Genomic DNA, 16,319 nt, shown 5'->3' with positions numbered 1-16,319 from the left:
CTTTGTGGGGAGGATTTCAACCCTCCATTGTCCCCGCTCCCCTGTGCTTCTCCCCTCCTGTTTAAGCCCCCATGCAGATGAGCCCACAGCACAAGGGAGGTCTGGGGAATATCTGAACGCATTAGGCTTGGGGATGAGTGGATTATCTGCTTGTGGTTTTAAGACTAATCTTTCAGGTTTTAAATCTCTGCGGGATATATGTACATTTACTAGTTTTTTCTTCCTGCTGGCGAGTTGCCGTCGTGCTCGTGCTCAGGCATTTGGCATTATGGCTCTCCTCCCGCACTGGACGAATATCTGCCACTCGGTCGGTCGGTGCATTTATTAAATTGTTATAAAACTAATAAAAATGCTCTTGAAGATGAAACTGCTAAAAATATACTTAAATAAATAATGAAGAAAAAAAATTCTGACAGAGACCCCTTCACTCTCAGACCCCCTCACCTCCAGAGTCTCTGGCCCAGCTGAAAAGATGCAGAGAAACAGAACAAAACTCTGAATTTTAGCCAGAAAGGATTTTTTAAAGATAACAGGACACTGCTCTGACTGCTGCTGGGGGGTTGGGGGCTGCGGCAGACTCCAGGACCACCTGTCAGTCACTGCCCCCCCTCTCAGCCTGACAGTTTGTAATCTAATTTTATTACTGCTCCACACCCAGGCACTCGCAATCCCATTACCTTCACATCTCTCCCAGCCGAGAACACAGCACACTGCACACCTGCAGGTGAACTGATGCAAGGCGTGGGGCCACTCTGGGGACAGTGTGCACCAGATGGGGGAAGGCACTTGTTGGGAGCAGCGTGGAAACGGGTACTGCAGCAGCTGAACAGTCGGGTGACCTCTCTTGGTGGACACTGGTAGAGGGGGGGGCATGCAGAAACCCAGTTTCAGTTCGGGAGAGTGAACGTCGGCAGCTGCAGCAGGGCGGCTGTCAGCACAGTGCCAGGGACAGGCCTGAGGAGGCTAGGCTGCAGCTGGGCAGCTGTCAGCACAGTGCCAGGGACAGGCCTGAGGAGGCTAGGCTGCAGCTGGGGCGGCTGCGCAGCCATTCCAGGTGCTCAGCTATAGAGACGGATATGTCCCCAGCAGCTGCAGCCATTCATGACACTGGCGTGGCGTTAGGTGCTGTGCGGAGAGCGGCATCAGAGCTGTGTGGAGAGACGCTATGAACACAGAGTACAGGCTTGGAGGTATTGGGGTATTGGGGGACCACGCCCTACCTGTGTGTGAGTGTGTGTGTCTGTGTGTGTGCAAAATTGTGTAAGGGTGGCTGGGTTAGGGATAGATGCTCCTGCTGAACCTGTGCTGTTGCTCAGATGCTTGGCTGCTGTGTTACTGCATCCAGAGTTTGTACCTCAGTCTCAGTGTCCACACAGTACCCCCCCACCATGATGCCCCCCCCACCTAGATGAGCGGCTCCGTGTGTGGTGGGGCGGAGGCCATTGTTCGCGCTTTATGATCCTGTAACTCGACAGCGTGGCTTTCAGCTATCGTGTCATTTATTTATCTCTCACTGGACCACCAAGAGACTCCTGTTTCACCATAAATCTGTCCCCTAGAGCAGGTGTCCCCCCCACCCCCATACCCAGAAATGCTGCGGTGTACATGTCAGTGTGTGTGACAGAGTGTGTGTGTGTGTGTGTGTGTGTGACAGTGTGTGTGAGCGTGAGTGTGTGAGACAGTGTGAATGTGTGTGAGAGAGAGTCTGTATGAGACAGAGTGTGTGAGAGAGAGAGCTATGGATGGAGAAGCAGGGGGGTCAACCATCACAAAAAACAATTAAACATAAACAATGGACACCCCCTGAATCTCCCGTTTGTGTTTTCTCCTGGCCCGGTCTCAGTGTGTGCTCACTGGGACGTGCCACAGTGGCCCTCTCCCACTGTTTCAGTGCTGCAGGAACGGCTGTATTGAGCGAAGGATGAGGACAGGCCGGGGTTAAAAGCAGCAGGACCACGGATGGTAACTCCACTCCATAGACATGGCTCACAGCACCAAGCTCTATTTTTTATGAGGATTGTTTCCCAGCATGACCTTCTCCCTGGCCCTATTTGTGTGGAAAGGCACATGCTGGTGAAAGTTTGACATAAACACAGCACAGGAAGCCCAAAGTCACCCCGGGAGTCGCTGTGCTGTGTAATTAGCTCTCAGCTGCCACAGAACCTCATTAAATGCCCCCAACCCATCGCAAATGATGCCCAGTTTTAGAGCTTGAACGCCACCTGGTCACACGAAGACACCGAACCGTTTAAAAGATGCTTTAATGAAGTCACCAATTCTGTTTCAGTGCTCAAGAAATTAGGGTGCAATTGCCTATAAGAATGTATTCTGTGGCTGCAGAAGTGTCCCCGCCTCCCTCCGACTCCCACTAACACTCTCTCTCTCTTACACATACATACACATACACATAAATACATACACACACACAGACACACAAACACACAACCACACAACCAAAGAACCAATACAATGACCAAAGTCTTTTATCTAAGGCCTGTCCAAGAAATAATTATTTAAACCAGCCTGCTCCTCTTTTACAGATTTGTGTTTATGGTAGATAATGCACTTTGACCTTCGTGCATTTTACTCAGCTGTACACAACCTGTCCAGTGTGGACATTACATAATTAGTGCAATGCAATTAATTAATTAAAGAAGACATCAGGAGAGAGCAGAACTACGCAGGGCACTTCGTGATGGGTCTCCTGTGTGCTGGTGAGGCTGCGTGTCTTAATGCATTCAACCACTGTTTCTCCTCTTTCATTTTATTTTAGGATTGAGAGTCTGACCCCAGCACAGAGTCCCTGGCCTCCGTGGGTCTGCACTCCCCCTCCCCCCCACCCTTCCCCCACTGGTAAATAATTGAAAATATATCAAATAAAAATTCAAATTTATTGCACGCTCCCCAGGAATAAACACAGGGAAGGTTCTGCACAGGAGAGCAAAGCCTGACAACAGATTCTGAATAATACATGCAGGCTTGCTATTACAATTCCTCCAAGAACAGTAATCTAACAGTCACACACATATGCACACACAGAGGTAATACACACACATACACACATAAGCAATACATACACAATTTATGGTAGGAAATAAATAAACAGTAGTTTCACATGGGGGAATTAAAGCACTCTTTGCAGAAGCAGAGTGAATGTTTCTGTCAGGCGTCTGCTATACCTGAGCAGGAGTTAGTGTGCAGAGGGGGAGACCAATAGCATGTCAACAGCCCTCAGCCCGGTTCTGCTCGAGGTGCACATAGGCAAAGCAGCCCTGGCCTGGACCTGGCAGACTGCACTCTGCTGCCAATGGGACTGGAGGGGAGCAGTACAACTGGACACAGAAAGCATATGTCTTTTTATCTGATCTGGTAGCCAGTTCGTGCGGAGCTGAGCCGTGACTGTGTTTATTAAGGTCTGCTGATAATCCTCTGGTTGCATGAGCCCAGGCCACAACACTGCAGTCTGTTAGGCATCATGGCTGAAGACTGACACCATGTGGGGAACAACAGTACTGCATCCCCCCAGAGAGGACAGAGTACCTTATTTGTGGCTTCCTTTCACTCACAGAGGATCCTGGGCTGGAAGTCCCAAGGCCCAGCTGCTAGGAACCATGGCTCACAGGGGCTGATGTTTTAATTGCTAAATTGGTCTCTGAATTGAATTAACAACTTTTTTTTTTCAGATCATGAACAGTTGGAGTCAGTTACTTTACAAGTGACTTGACATTTGTATTTTTTACATTTTGTAATAGTAGATGTGGGAAAAGTAAATAATTAGTTCAATTGAGGGTTTGTTTATTTATGTATTAATCTGTGTTAACTGACTTAATTAAGTTAATTGGCTCACATGCCCTCGGCTTTTGCAAAGCACATATGGGCAAAACATTTGAAGTCTTTTACATGGAGTTACTTATTACTGGTTTGATAAGCCTGTTACAGCAGCCAGCACTGTGCTTCCCTGCCCCCCCGCCCCCCCCTCCCCCACACACACTGTCCAATTACCAGCATCCTCCTGAGCCACAGTTATTCACTGTGCCCCTATGGTGACCCTCCTCAGTTACAGACAGGTGCTGCCCAAGAAAGTGTCTAAAATTAAACCTTAAATAAAACCTGTGTGTGTGTGTATAAGATTGTATCTGTATGTAAGTGTGTTTGTATAACAGTGTGTCTGTGAGTGTGTATGAGTGTACCTGTGTGTCTGTGTCTTTGTATTTGTGTGTGTGTACAAGAGTGTGTGCTTGTGTCAGTGTGTTTGTGCAAGAGGGGGGCTGTGAACCTGTTGCTGCTGGTACAGTTCCTGTTCCTGTGTTGCCGTCCTGAGACGGTGCTGCTGGATAATGAGCCGATGAGTCAGAGCGCTCTACCTGTGCCCAGCTGGGGGCGCGTGACCTACCTGTCAGCCCACCTCTGATGCTCACCTTAAAAAGGCTGACAGGTCTGTCACTACCGCACACGAGTGACAGGACGGCAAAGACACAACTCATACACTTGCCGCAGAACTGCACAGCAAGGCAAGGTGAGACTCGCCTGCTCGGCTGCCGTGATTAAGGGAGCTTTGGAAAGAGAGGGAGGTCCCTGTCCGGCCATATCAGTATTGTATAGTACAGTACAGATCAGTACAGCGCAGAGAAGAGCAGAACAGTGCAGTGCAGTGCAGCTTGGTGTAGCTCTGTACAGGACTGTGCAGGCGTGACTGAGCCCAGTGTCAGCTGATCTGAGGAGTCTCTGCACCTTGGACTACATCCTGCAGGTAGGTTTACCTTTAACCAGTACTGGCTAGAAAACAATTAGTTAGCGACACCGTCATGTTGGATTGTGAGTGAAACAGAAGTGTGGAGGAGGTCACTGCTTTGAGACCCATTGGTATTGACTGCTCTCTTGGTGGAGAGCTTTACCTTAAATTTTTTCAGGCTTCAGCAGTTAGTCTGGTGATGCAGGTTCAAAGGCTTTTTTCTTATTTTAATTTTTTAATTTTTCTTGTTTTGGCATTTGTTTGATTGGGCTAATAAATGCTAGATCTACAGATACATTAAAAAAATATTACTTTTTTTTGTGGTGCAAACTTTGTAATGTGTTCTAAATCAAATGTAATTGATATTCAGATGCTTCTAGTGTGACCATTTGGCTGGCTGATCCTTGTTTAGGGAAAACATGGTTTGTACAGAAGGAACATGAAGCCTAATGGGCAGCACCCTCATCCTGCCCAGATGAACACATGTTCTGGAACACAAGTAATATAGTTACCCAAGTGATACTAAATCACCTGTGTGCCACGCAGCACACCAGCCGCTGCAGCTGGAGAGCAGGAGCAGAATCACTTGTTACAGAGACTACAGAAGCACAGGTTACAAACACGGGCCAAAGTTTATTTAAAAATCAAATGTGTGCCCATTGTCTTCTCTTCTCTTCAGGGTTAGCTCCTGGTGAAAACAGCCAGTTTAAGAGCAAAACGAATACGGTGAAGCAACATTTGATTTCACATTACAAGTCAACAGTCTTTTCCATCAGATCAGGTGAAAATGCCCTCACATGGCACCGCAGGGTTGAGGAGGGTCACTCATCAGTCCCTTTCGCCACAAGTCACCAAACTGCACCACAAGGAAGGAGAAACCGATGTAGCAGAATTAGTAGTAAATTATAATTGATGGTAGCATAATGCTACATCTAATATATATACACAGCCCACTTTACAACATAAAACCAGGCGTAAAACTATATTTTCAAACTCATCAACAGCACAAAACACGCAAGACAGACTCTATACTGTTGCAGTTTGCATGCATGTTCTCCAAGATGCAGAATCCACAGCGGACACACTTCAAATGTCATCCATATTATCCCACCACATCATCAGCCCCAGCAAATTCCCCTTCCCATTGTCATTCGTACAAAAGTATATCAAGCTGGAATTGAAGTGAGAGGCTGAGCTTCTAAGATTTGACCTTGTATAAAATATAACAGTGTCATTGGGCAGGCATAGTCTGTGCTGGTATATGTTCTGCCACTGAAAGCAGACTAAAGCTGTAAAACACATTAACACATTTGAGAGAATAACCATACAAAATACACAGGTTAAAGCTGCAGGGATAGATTTTAGTTTTTCGTTTTGTTCTTTGTATTACAGATACTGACTTTGCTCTTTGCCCTGTGTTGACGAGTGTTGAGATGAGAGGAGCACAGTGGTGTGTTGGAGTGGCAGTATTGCTCCTGCTGCTGCCCCCTCGCAGCTGGGAGAGCAGGTCAGGCAACACAATAACCCCCAGCCACAGCCAGAACAGGTAACCAGAGCTAGTACAGGTAGCCACAGTACCGATGTGGTGTGTAGCCGGGCTCAGTTTATTCTGTTCTGTTCTAGTTCCCCCTCAGTCTAGCCAAGTGGCGGCCGGTGACTTGAAAAACTGAGGAGGACTGGAGACTTGCAGGATAGGCGTGGACAGCTTGTTTGAACAAAGGTTTAAGACAACTTATTTAAAATTAAAACATTTATTAAAGGCATTTATAAGTTATATTGTGGGACAAGGACAGTTCGTCTAGAGCAGTAGTTCTCAATCTTGGTCCTGGAGAACTCCCTACCCTGTTGGTTTATTTCCCAACTGAGCTCTCAATTACTTAATTTAACCCTTGTCATTTGATTACATTTGAATCTTTAAATTGTGTAACTGATAAAAAGTTGGTTCCTTAATAAGATAATAATTTCCTTATACAATTGTATACTTTAATTAAAACCCCTACTGTTAAAAATAATTAAAAGTCTCTGATTTAGGTAGTTTTTAGTTCAATTAAGTAATTGAGAGCTCAATTGGAACAAAAAACAACAGGGTAGGTGTTCCTCCAGGACCAGGATTGAGAACCCCTAGTCTAGACAGTAGCAGTGTACAGGATAGGCTCATCATCATCATCATAACAATAATAGCTAATTAGAATGTAAATGCTTGACTATATCACTATTTCAATGTCAATCTCTCTTTCTATCCAACTTCACCGACTCACTACACTCCTAATACGCATGTGCACCTCCTTGTTCATTCTGGATAATTTGATTGGATGGACAATATGTCAGATCTGACAGGTCAAAGCCTCGGAGGACACCCTCCATTAGGCACATTTTTACTGTGTATTTTATGGAAGGGAGGAGTAACCATGAGCCTCCATAGTTGTATTATGGAAATACAGCTCAGAGGAATGGATATTATCACCCTCCAGTTCTATGGTTCTTCCCTAGAGGGTTGAGAGTACAGTAGACCATTGCAAAAGATTTCTTCTAATCAGGTATTTATTTGGTAAAGGTTTATCAAAAAAGTTTTCATTATTATTATTTTTATGAATTTCAATGAGAAGGATGGTCCTCCTCTGAGGAGACTCCCCAGGTCAGGCCCAAACTCACCAAATTAATATTCAATGGAACATCCCAATACAGGCTGTGATTGTGATTTTCAGTTGTTTCTGGACCACTCCCCAGCAACAAGTGTATGTACAGACGCACGCTCACAAGTATGCAGTTCCCCTGCCCAGCAGCCCCACTAACACAGCTGTGTGCACAGGTGGTGGGTGTCCAGGGCAGGGCAGGGCTGGCCGTTGGTGTCCACTGTGAAGAGGCACTCTGAGGGCACCTTCACCAGCGACTTCACCCACTACCTGGACAACATCAAAGCCAGGGACTTTGTGCACTGGCTCATCAGCACCAGGCGCCAGAGGTGACCAGGCTGTCGGCTGTGGGTCAGCAGACTCATACACACACAGCACCTCAATACAACACATATACGGCACACAGACAACACACACATAACATACACAGTGCAGCATGCACACACACACCACAGAACACACACAGCATAGCACACACATACACAGTGCATAAATGTATAACACACACACACACAGTGCAAGAATGTATAACACACACAAACCCCAAGAACACAAAAACAACAGAATAATGTGATTATTACACAGCTGACTGGCATGAGTGTGTGGAGCTACAGCTCTCCCCTTATCCCTGCAGGACAACACAGCTGAAACAACCAGCAGCACATTCTTTACTGTGTGTGTGCATGTGATTGTGTGTGTATATGTGTGAACGTGTGTGTGTGTGTGTGTGTGTGTGCATATGTGATGGAGTGAGTGTGTTGGAGTGTGTGTGTGTTACAGTGTGTGAAGGAGACTGAGGGGATGGGGGTTTGCAGAGTTGCTCCAGTAACAGTACTGGTATGCTGTACTCTGGTGTAACCGACCCTTGTCTGTCCCAGTCAGCAGAGACGGCAGCTCCAGGGAGGGGGGAGGGAGCGTGGCACCCAGCAGGATCACCCCGTGCTGAGGTAGGAGCTGCAGTGCCAACCTACTGCCAACTCCAGTGGCTGCAGCTAACAGTGACTGGAGATATTTATTATCTGTATATCAATCCTGCAAATCTAAACATCCACATGCTCAGTTCATATAGGGATAAAAATGAATTTAACTCTTTATGCTGACATGTGATTCTGCATTGAAGTTCAGAAGTAAGAGACCTCAGCACTACACAAGTGTACGTTGCTTTGCACCAAAGGTTCCAGAACAATTCCTGCTCAACAGGGTAATAAATACATCGTAATGGAAATAGGCATGAAAAACACAAAAACAAATGTGAAAATTAGTTAAATACCAAAATAAATGTGCTGTTAATCATAAAATTGGTTGGATAAATTAACAATACTACAAATAATTATAATAAACTCAAACTCATTTTTTATCTTGTTGTTCCTTTTGGGCCCATCAGAATTATAATAAATGTGTGTTCCATTTTAACATTCTCTTTAAAAAAAATGTTTTTAGAACTAGAGTAATCAGGCTGAACAGACCTGCCATTGTCAGCACTTCTCTTTTTTTGGGGGGAGGGGGGGTCAGTCTGACTGCAGGGAGCACACGCTTGGTTTGACTTTTGGTTTGACTGTGGATTTTTGTTTTTACTGAACCTAACTTAAAAAAAATATGCTACAGCTATGACATCTATCTATGTAAGGTGAGTGTTTTGCTTTGTCATATTTTAATGATTTTTTAAATTTAATTGAAACAAATAATTACTATAAGGAATCTGTGCAAAGCAAGGTATATGTGCACACCCTGTAGTACAGCAGTCATGAACCCCAGCCATGGCCAACACCACAAGTCAAGCCAGGCCCCTACAACTCTGTACCTGATGCAATTAACCCAGCACAGCACCAACCTTAACAGAAGCCTAACTATACTGGGGACTTGAACCCTATCTCCAGCCCACACCAAAATGTAACCCTAACTTGAACGCTGAACTTCATTTCAGTGCAAAATTGAATTAAATGACACACAATAACACTAAAAGCAACCTAAAGAAACAATCCATAAACCCAAACAACCATAAAACACTTTAACCTTCATCCACATGAATAATTATAGCTGACCTTTGCTAAATTCTCATTGTTATGTTTTTGATTGTGAGATTTCATTTAAAACCCAAATCTTCAGTAAATACACTATTAACTCTAAACCAGTTTCTAACCTATAACTAAATCAGATTGCTTATTATGAAATGTGGAACTGTCACACTGGGGGAGGCAGTGCTAGATTGTGACGTCCTCTGTGCTGACTCTGCGTGGGTTTGTAGCCCTGGAGCAAGGGTCTGTCTGTGTGTGGTCAGTGAGGGGCTATCTGTCCGAGTGCGGTCTGCTTGTCTTCCAGGTATGAAGCCCGGCCCCTGTGAGACTGAGAGAATGGAAACGCCACACAGAGCGACTCTCAGACTTATGACCCACTCGCCACTCTAGGGCTCACAGCGCAAACTGTACCCATTTCCCTCATTAAAAACATTCCAGTCTGGGTGGTTAAGGCTGAACATGTTTGTCACCATTATATACATAAACATATTTTATTATTGTTCTTTATATACAGAGAGAGAGAGATAATAAATTAGAGTGGCTGCCATTTCTGTGATGCAGAATACTTGGGAGAGCGGTACTATAATTCATCATAACACAGATTTAATACACTTTGAAGGTTGTTTTGACTGACACCCTCCTGAGAGAACACACCACGTGTCACCACATGCACCCAGAGATTAGCAAGCCCATTCAACGTCCCCAGAGAGCAGCGATCATGGCACTGTCGCTTTTAGCTCCAGCCTGTTTCAGAAGCACAGCAGCCCATCAAAGGAGCGACAGCTTGGGGCCTACCTCAGGGGTGCTATGCTCATGGGCCTGAGCTCCCTCTGCCCCCACTGCTCTCTGGGAGACTCCCTCCCCATCACTGCTCTTGAGTCGTCTTCTCCTAAGAGGGGTGAGGTCTGACCTGTGGGAGAGAGGGGCAGCTTTAGTGAACAGTAGCACTGACTGATACATTGTTTCAAAGTAAACTGAACCGATTTTGTTTGAAACGAACCCAGTGTGAGGGGGTAACACGTTTGCCTGTATAGAGATAATATATTTTGTATTATTAATGGTACATAACTTCTGACATGTGTGACAATAGTTAGCAATACATACGCCAACCTGTTGGTTCATTAATAACACTCAGAATTGCTGCGACTACCTTTCAACCTCCGCCATTTTGTATTGTTAATGTTAATCGGGATAAACTAGATGACATGGCAGCAGATATCTGAAAATGAACACTTTTTTGGAACAAATACCATATTTTTAAGTCATGTAATTTTTGTTCAGTTTCTACTTTTGAAAAAGTGGTCACCCTAGATGGGGAAAATGTTTTTTCAAATATTCAAATAAAAAAATAAGAATATCAATTCCACTTCTTCAGACCCATTCAAGATCCCAAATTGCCACTGACAGAAGAGTGGAACTGACAATGGAGTGGAATTGAAATGGGAATTACACCCACAATAGGAATGAAACATTGGCACTGAGTCCAGCCCTGGTGTCCAGCTCCTGCCACCCGCTCACAGACGGAGGTTACCTTGGGGAGACGGGGTGCTGCAGGGTACAGGGCTGCACTGGGGCACACCCGCCGGTTTCGGGAGGAGCTGCGCTGGGGTGGACGGCACGGAGAAACCTATGGGGTCAACAAACAGGAAAGTCTAAAAGAAGGGAGTGCAAACTGTGCCGTAACAAGGAACAATACAAGAAAAGTGCATTAAATTAACCAGACACTGGGATAGCCCGTAGTAGTGTAGGTTTGCCAGTACTCGAAGTTTGCCTTCGGTCATTCATACAATACTCCACCAGATGGAGCCGCCGTTTTCAAAACTATTGTGTACAATATACAATCAAAAGCTCCTGAGCCCCTATGCAGGAGGCAGTGGAGAACAGGGCACTTACTGGCATCATCTTAAACCAAATAACACAAAACAGTTCAAACACACACGGCCCAGAAGCCTTACCGATGCGGGGTGAACTGAGCACGCTGTCGCAGGCGGAGGCTCCCACGGCCGGGCACTGAGGCACTCTCTGGTCGAGGCCTGGCTCTGAAGCGGACAGACACAGGACAGCAGGACAGGGCAGGACACGTCACCCGGCTTTTACTCTCCGTTTCTGACTGCTACAACCTAACTCCCCGGTGCCAGTTCATAAATCCCATCAGCACACAGGGTCGACCAATAAGCAAACACAGTTTCACAACTTTTCAACAGCACTGGTGGCTGCGTGACTTTAATCCGTACACCAAGAGCAACGCGTTCATTACATTTGAGTGCTAGCCGCGTCTGTGTGAAGTTAGTCTGTTTACCTGGGTGGAGGCCGGTCGCCATGTCGAACCACTCGAGGCCGCTGGGCTCCTGCAGGTCGGGGACAAGAGGCAGCGGGGAGGCGGGAGGCCGGGGGGAGCGGCCGGACCTCTGGGGGTTTATAATAGTCCGGGATGAAAAGTGTCGAAACAGTCTGTACTCCATTACTATATCTGTAAAATATACGCCAAGCTATACAAAGTCTATGTACTAAATACCACTCTCCGAAGTAAGATCCATCGCCCTCTCGTAGGGCAGGTCTAAACCGCCATTTTGGTTACCAGCGCAACCTCAATCGGGCGTCTCGCGCTGCACCTTGCGACGTCACCAGACTCGATCGCGCCTTTTCAACGGTACTGCTCACTAAAACAGATAGTGTGTACTTTGTGATTAGGGGGATAGTGATTCATATTTCTATATGCACTTTAAATGGATTATAATAATACATATTGAATTAAAAAAATGCAACCAATTGGCGTCTGCCAATAAATAAATAAATAAATAATAATAATATAAAACAGACGGCAGGTGGCGCAAGGGTGCAGTGACTTCGATACATAGGGATCATGTTGCCGTTTAGTGGTGTTAGTTGATATTATTGACCATTGTGCTACTGGAGCCACCGTTTCACATTAAAACAAGAAACAAACAGGAGAATGAACTAAAGTGACAATTTTATAGGAAGGTTTTACAGGCAGGTACAGCTAATCTCTCCTTCTCTCTCTAAATCACACTCTCTACTTCCAAGCCCTATCCCTCTCCTTGTGATCCCCTCGTCACTGCTACCCAATATTCGACACTGACCTTTGACCCATACCAACAATTTCCTGCTCACTAACTCATATTCCCCAAACGATTCCCCCCCACACATACACAGACACACAGAACTGACAGACACACACACTGCAGACCCTCATGTCACACACAAGTCTCATATCACTACAATGTATGGCTAGGAAGATTTCTCCGAGTGAGAGAGCTACGGCCCCTCATGGTCACTGAAGCGGTGTAAGTTAAGAGTTAACCTTTTCTAACAACATCCTTGGCGCTGACCTGCAACACCAGCCGAGGTCAACATTGATGTCACCGTCAGGGAGCCGGGACCTGAGGAGACTGACAGGTGTGTGCAGGCCACAAACATACAGGGCACACAGGGGGGTTAAATAGTCAATAACCTTAAACCAGGAAGTGCTCCTGGTCTGAAAAATACCCGCTCCATCACAAGCCACCTCAAACCTCAGTTGCTGATTATATATTTATATTTTTTATTAGAGCCTTTATCTGCCCACCCCATGCTGAGTCGGCCCTTGCTCTACTGTAATGATGTGTGTTTGTGTGCAGCTTGGTGAGATCAATAGTCCTCCTCTTTCTTAAAGTACAGCGCATTACTGGCGTTAGTGCCCAGGTATTAGTGCCCCTCTCCCTGTCCCCCATCTCTCTGTACTTGCTCATAATTTCCCAGATAAATAAAAACAGTAAATTATTAATGCTGATCAATACTGCTTAAGGAAAGTGCCTCTCTCTGCCCCCTCCCTCATGACCTTCCCAGCAGAAACCCCCCCCCTACACACACACACACACACATTGTGTGTCATTGTGCTGCTTGCTGTGGACAGCACGGGGTTAATGACCCTGCCTGCTGCAGTTTTAGCTGTTGGCCACATGGGGGCACTTGGCAATAGATTTGCAGCTCAGACACAGGCCTGGTGCTGCTGCTTCAGCAAAATAGCGCCTCACACGGTGTGTCTTCCCTGAAATATTTCACTCCTCCCTCCCTCCCACCATCCCTTCATTCCTCCACCAGTCCCCCTGCTCCATTCCTCCTCTGTGTTCTGTCAGGTACAGCACAAGACAGTACAGCACAATACAGCACAGCACAGTACAGCTCAGCACAACACAATACAGCGGAGTACAGCAACTGTGTACAGGAAGGCAACACGTCACCCATCATGCCCCGCGCGGCCGTGGCTCTCCCCGACGACAATCGCTGTCTCCCCCATTAATCTGCAGCCTCTGCCTCTGTGTGATGAATCACTCTCATCTGCGTCAGGCGTTTTAATGACTAACCAGCCCCCGCCCACTCCTCCATCCCCCCAGCCCCAGGAACCGGCCTGGGCCACCTCTCTCTCTTTAATTAACTCTGGGACATCAGGCACCAGGTGAGGCCAGACAAAGATTGGGCTGGGGCTGGGGCTCTGGCTGGACAGGTCAGTGAGTCTGAGAGACAGAGACAGTGAGAGGGGTGGGGGGTGGAGGAGGGGCTGACTCACAGTGTGTAGTGCTCACAATGCCACACTGGCAGTCTGCAGAGGTACAGCCCAAACCCTGCCTCACCCTGTTCATTGCAGACTCCATACCTGGGGCAGCTCAGAGGGAGCCAGGAGTCACCTGATCTCCACATCACCTGGTTGCCCTCTCTCTCACTCTGCCTCTTCCACTCAACCTCTCTCTCTCTCTTTCTGAATCCCACTCGCCCTCTCTCTCTGCCTCACCCACTCACCCTTCCTCTCTCTCTCTGCCTCTTTCCCTCCCTCTGCTTTCCATCTCACTTTCTCTCTCCCACTCCCACCCCCCTCTCTTTCTCTCTCGGTCTTCTGTGTCCCTCTCTTTTTCCTCTGTCTCTCTCTGTCTCCAACCCCAGAATCTCACCCAGCTGTTTATTGTGCATTTCCAGAGGTGGCATAACAGGAGGCCAAATCTACTGTCTTACTACTGTTGCTCCTCGCATCCCGTCTCTATTCCTCTTCCCCCTCTATCCCCCCTCTCCTGTTCTCTTTTTCTTCTCTTCTCTCCACTCCTCTCACCCCCTCCCTCTCTCTGCTTTCCTACTCTCTCCTCTCCCTTCTCCCTCCACTCCCCTCCCCAGGGTCTGAAAACTGAAGGTTTGATTGAGAATCCCCATGCAGTGAAGTTCTGTTCTGTTCTTCCTTCCCTTCCCCGGAGCTGTCAAGGTACACAACCACGGAAAACATGCCAACAGAGACTAAGACTTTTTTTCACATAATTATGAACTTTCTTTAATACAATGCAAAATAAATGAAATAAAAATGGAAGGAGGCTTTTATTGTCTGGCAATTACAAGACAGAGAGAGAGAGCGAGAGAGTGAGAGGTAGAATGAAGGAGGTAGGGAGGGAGAAGTGAGAGAGAGGTAGAATGAAAGAGGCGAGTGAGGGAGGGAGGGAGAGAAAATGTAAGGATGCCAAGGCATATCTCCTATCTCCTCTGCTCTCCTCTTCCGCACACTCACACCAGCACATTTGCAGATGAACACGTACATGTACACAGACACACATTCGCACAGGCTCACAGACACAAACACGCACACGGGCACACATGCACATACACATGCACACACTCGCTCTGTGTTCAGTGATGTATTCTGTGGCTGGGGCTGCTGAGTCAGCCGCCACTGCTGCACTATTTCATCTGCACTGCAGTGCTCCCTCTCCCCCTGTATCTCACTGCACTCACTGCCATCTCTGAGAGGGAGGAGAGAGGGGTGGGGGAGGGGGTGGAGAGAGAGAGAGAGAGAGAGAGAGATAGAGAGAGAGAGAGAGAAAAATACAGGGACAGAGGGAGAGAGGGGGACAGGAAGAGAGAGAGGGTGAGGAGAAGACACATGACATTCGGTGAGCGATCAGGAGATGGGGGAATCTGATGGTAAAGAGATGGGGCAAAGAGGGGGATAAAAAAATGCATCATTTGTGACTTTTATTGAACGCGCCCCCCTTCCAGAGATTGAGAGAGAGAAAGAAAAAATGCATTTGAGATGCAAGCCTGTCCTGCCCTGTTTTTGCACTCTTTCCCCGGTATCTAGCAGGCACTAGGGAGAGGGCTGTGTACAAGCCTGGCTCAGAGTCAGAGAGAAGCAGCAGGGTCCTGTAGTTTAACCATGAGCTGCAGTCAGATCAACATCAGCCACCAGGCAGTTATTCATATTATTATTGTTTTTGTTGTTGTGTTTGTTTTTACAGTAAATCGAAGTACAGATTTCCAATTTCACGGCTTCAGCTTATTTGGCGCTCTCCCATCTGGTGTGCTGGGATGAAAACAGACAAACAAACAAACAAACAAAAATAATATTAGACACAATCAACTAAACTAGACAACAACCAAACAGCAAAAGCCTGGCAGGGCTGTCTGACTGTCTCCTTGACAGCGAAGTCAAGGGGACACTTACCACATCCACTGCAGAGAAGGACGTGACAAGACTATGGCCCTGACCCTTGACCACTGACCCCTGACCCGAGCACAAACAGAAGCCAGGGATCAGTGCAGCCCAGTCACTCACTCATCTTTAATGTAATTTTCCTCTCACGTAACACAGATCTCTCCAGTGTACAGGCCCTGTGGGCTACTGACTGGACTGGACTGTGCTCTGTAATATATGTTGTATACACTATTATTATAATTCATAACTTACATTTTTCAATACACAAACATACATATCAATAGTTCTGGACACAGAAGATCAAGGTGAGCAAATTAATAAATATGAATTACATTTTAAAAACAGAACAAACAATCAAAAGAAAAGAAAGATTCAATCTGCAGCTGGCATAAACAATAAACAACCACCAGAAACAAATTCACACGAGTAGCACAGTCACACCCCTGGACTCTGATATTATTCACATGTTA

At 46.5% G+C, this 16,319-nt stretch overlaps 1 long non-coding RNA gene across 1 annotated transcript; it reads left to right on the top strand.

Annotated features, from left to right (window-relative positions):
- The first annotated feature begins 4,043 nt into the window (after positions 1 to 4,043).
- Positions 4,044 to 7,648, top strand: LOC136752926 (uncharacterized). Its single transcript, XR_010817354.1, has 3 exons — positions 4,044 to 4,750; positions 6,125 to 6,278; positions 7,542 to 7,648. It is a non-coding gene; the product is annotated as an uncharacterized LOC136752926 (long non-coding RNA).
- The last annotated feature ends 8,671 nt before the right edge of the window (positions 7,649 to 16,319 follow it).

Source organism: Amia ocellicauda, chromosome 7 (genome assembly GCF_036373705.1).
Source record: "Amia ocellicauda isolate fAmiCal2 chromosome 7, fAmiCal2.hap1, whole genome shotgun sequence".
In the NCBI taxonomy this organism is placed as follows: Eukaryota; Metazoa; Chordata; class Actinopteri; order Amiiformes; family Amiidae; genus Amia; species Amia ocellicauda.
The sequence above is the reverse complement of the archived record's forward strand: the minus strand, read 5'-3'. Positions and strand labels throughout refer to the sequence as shown.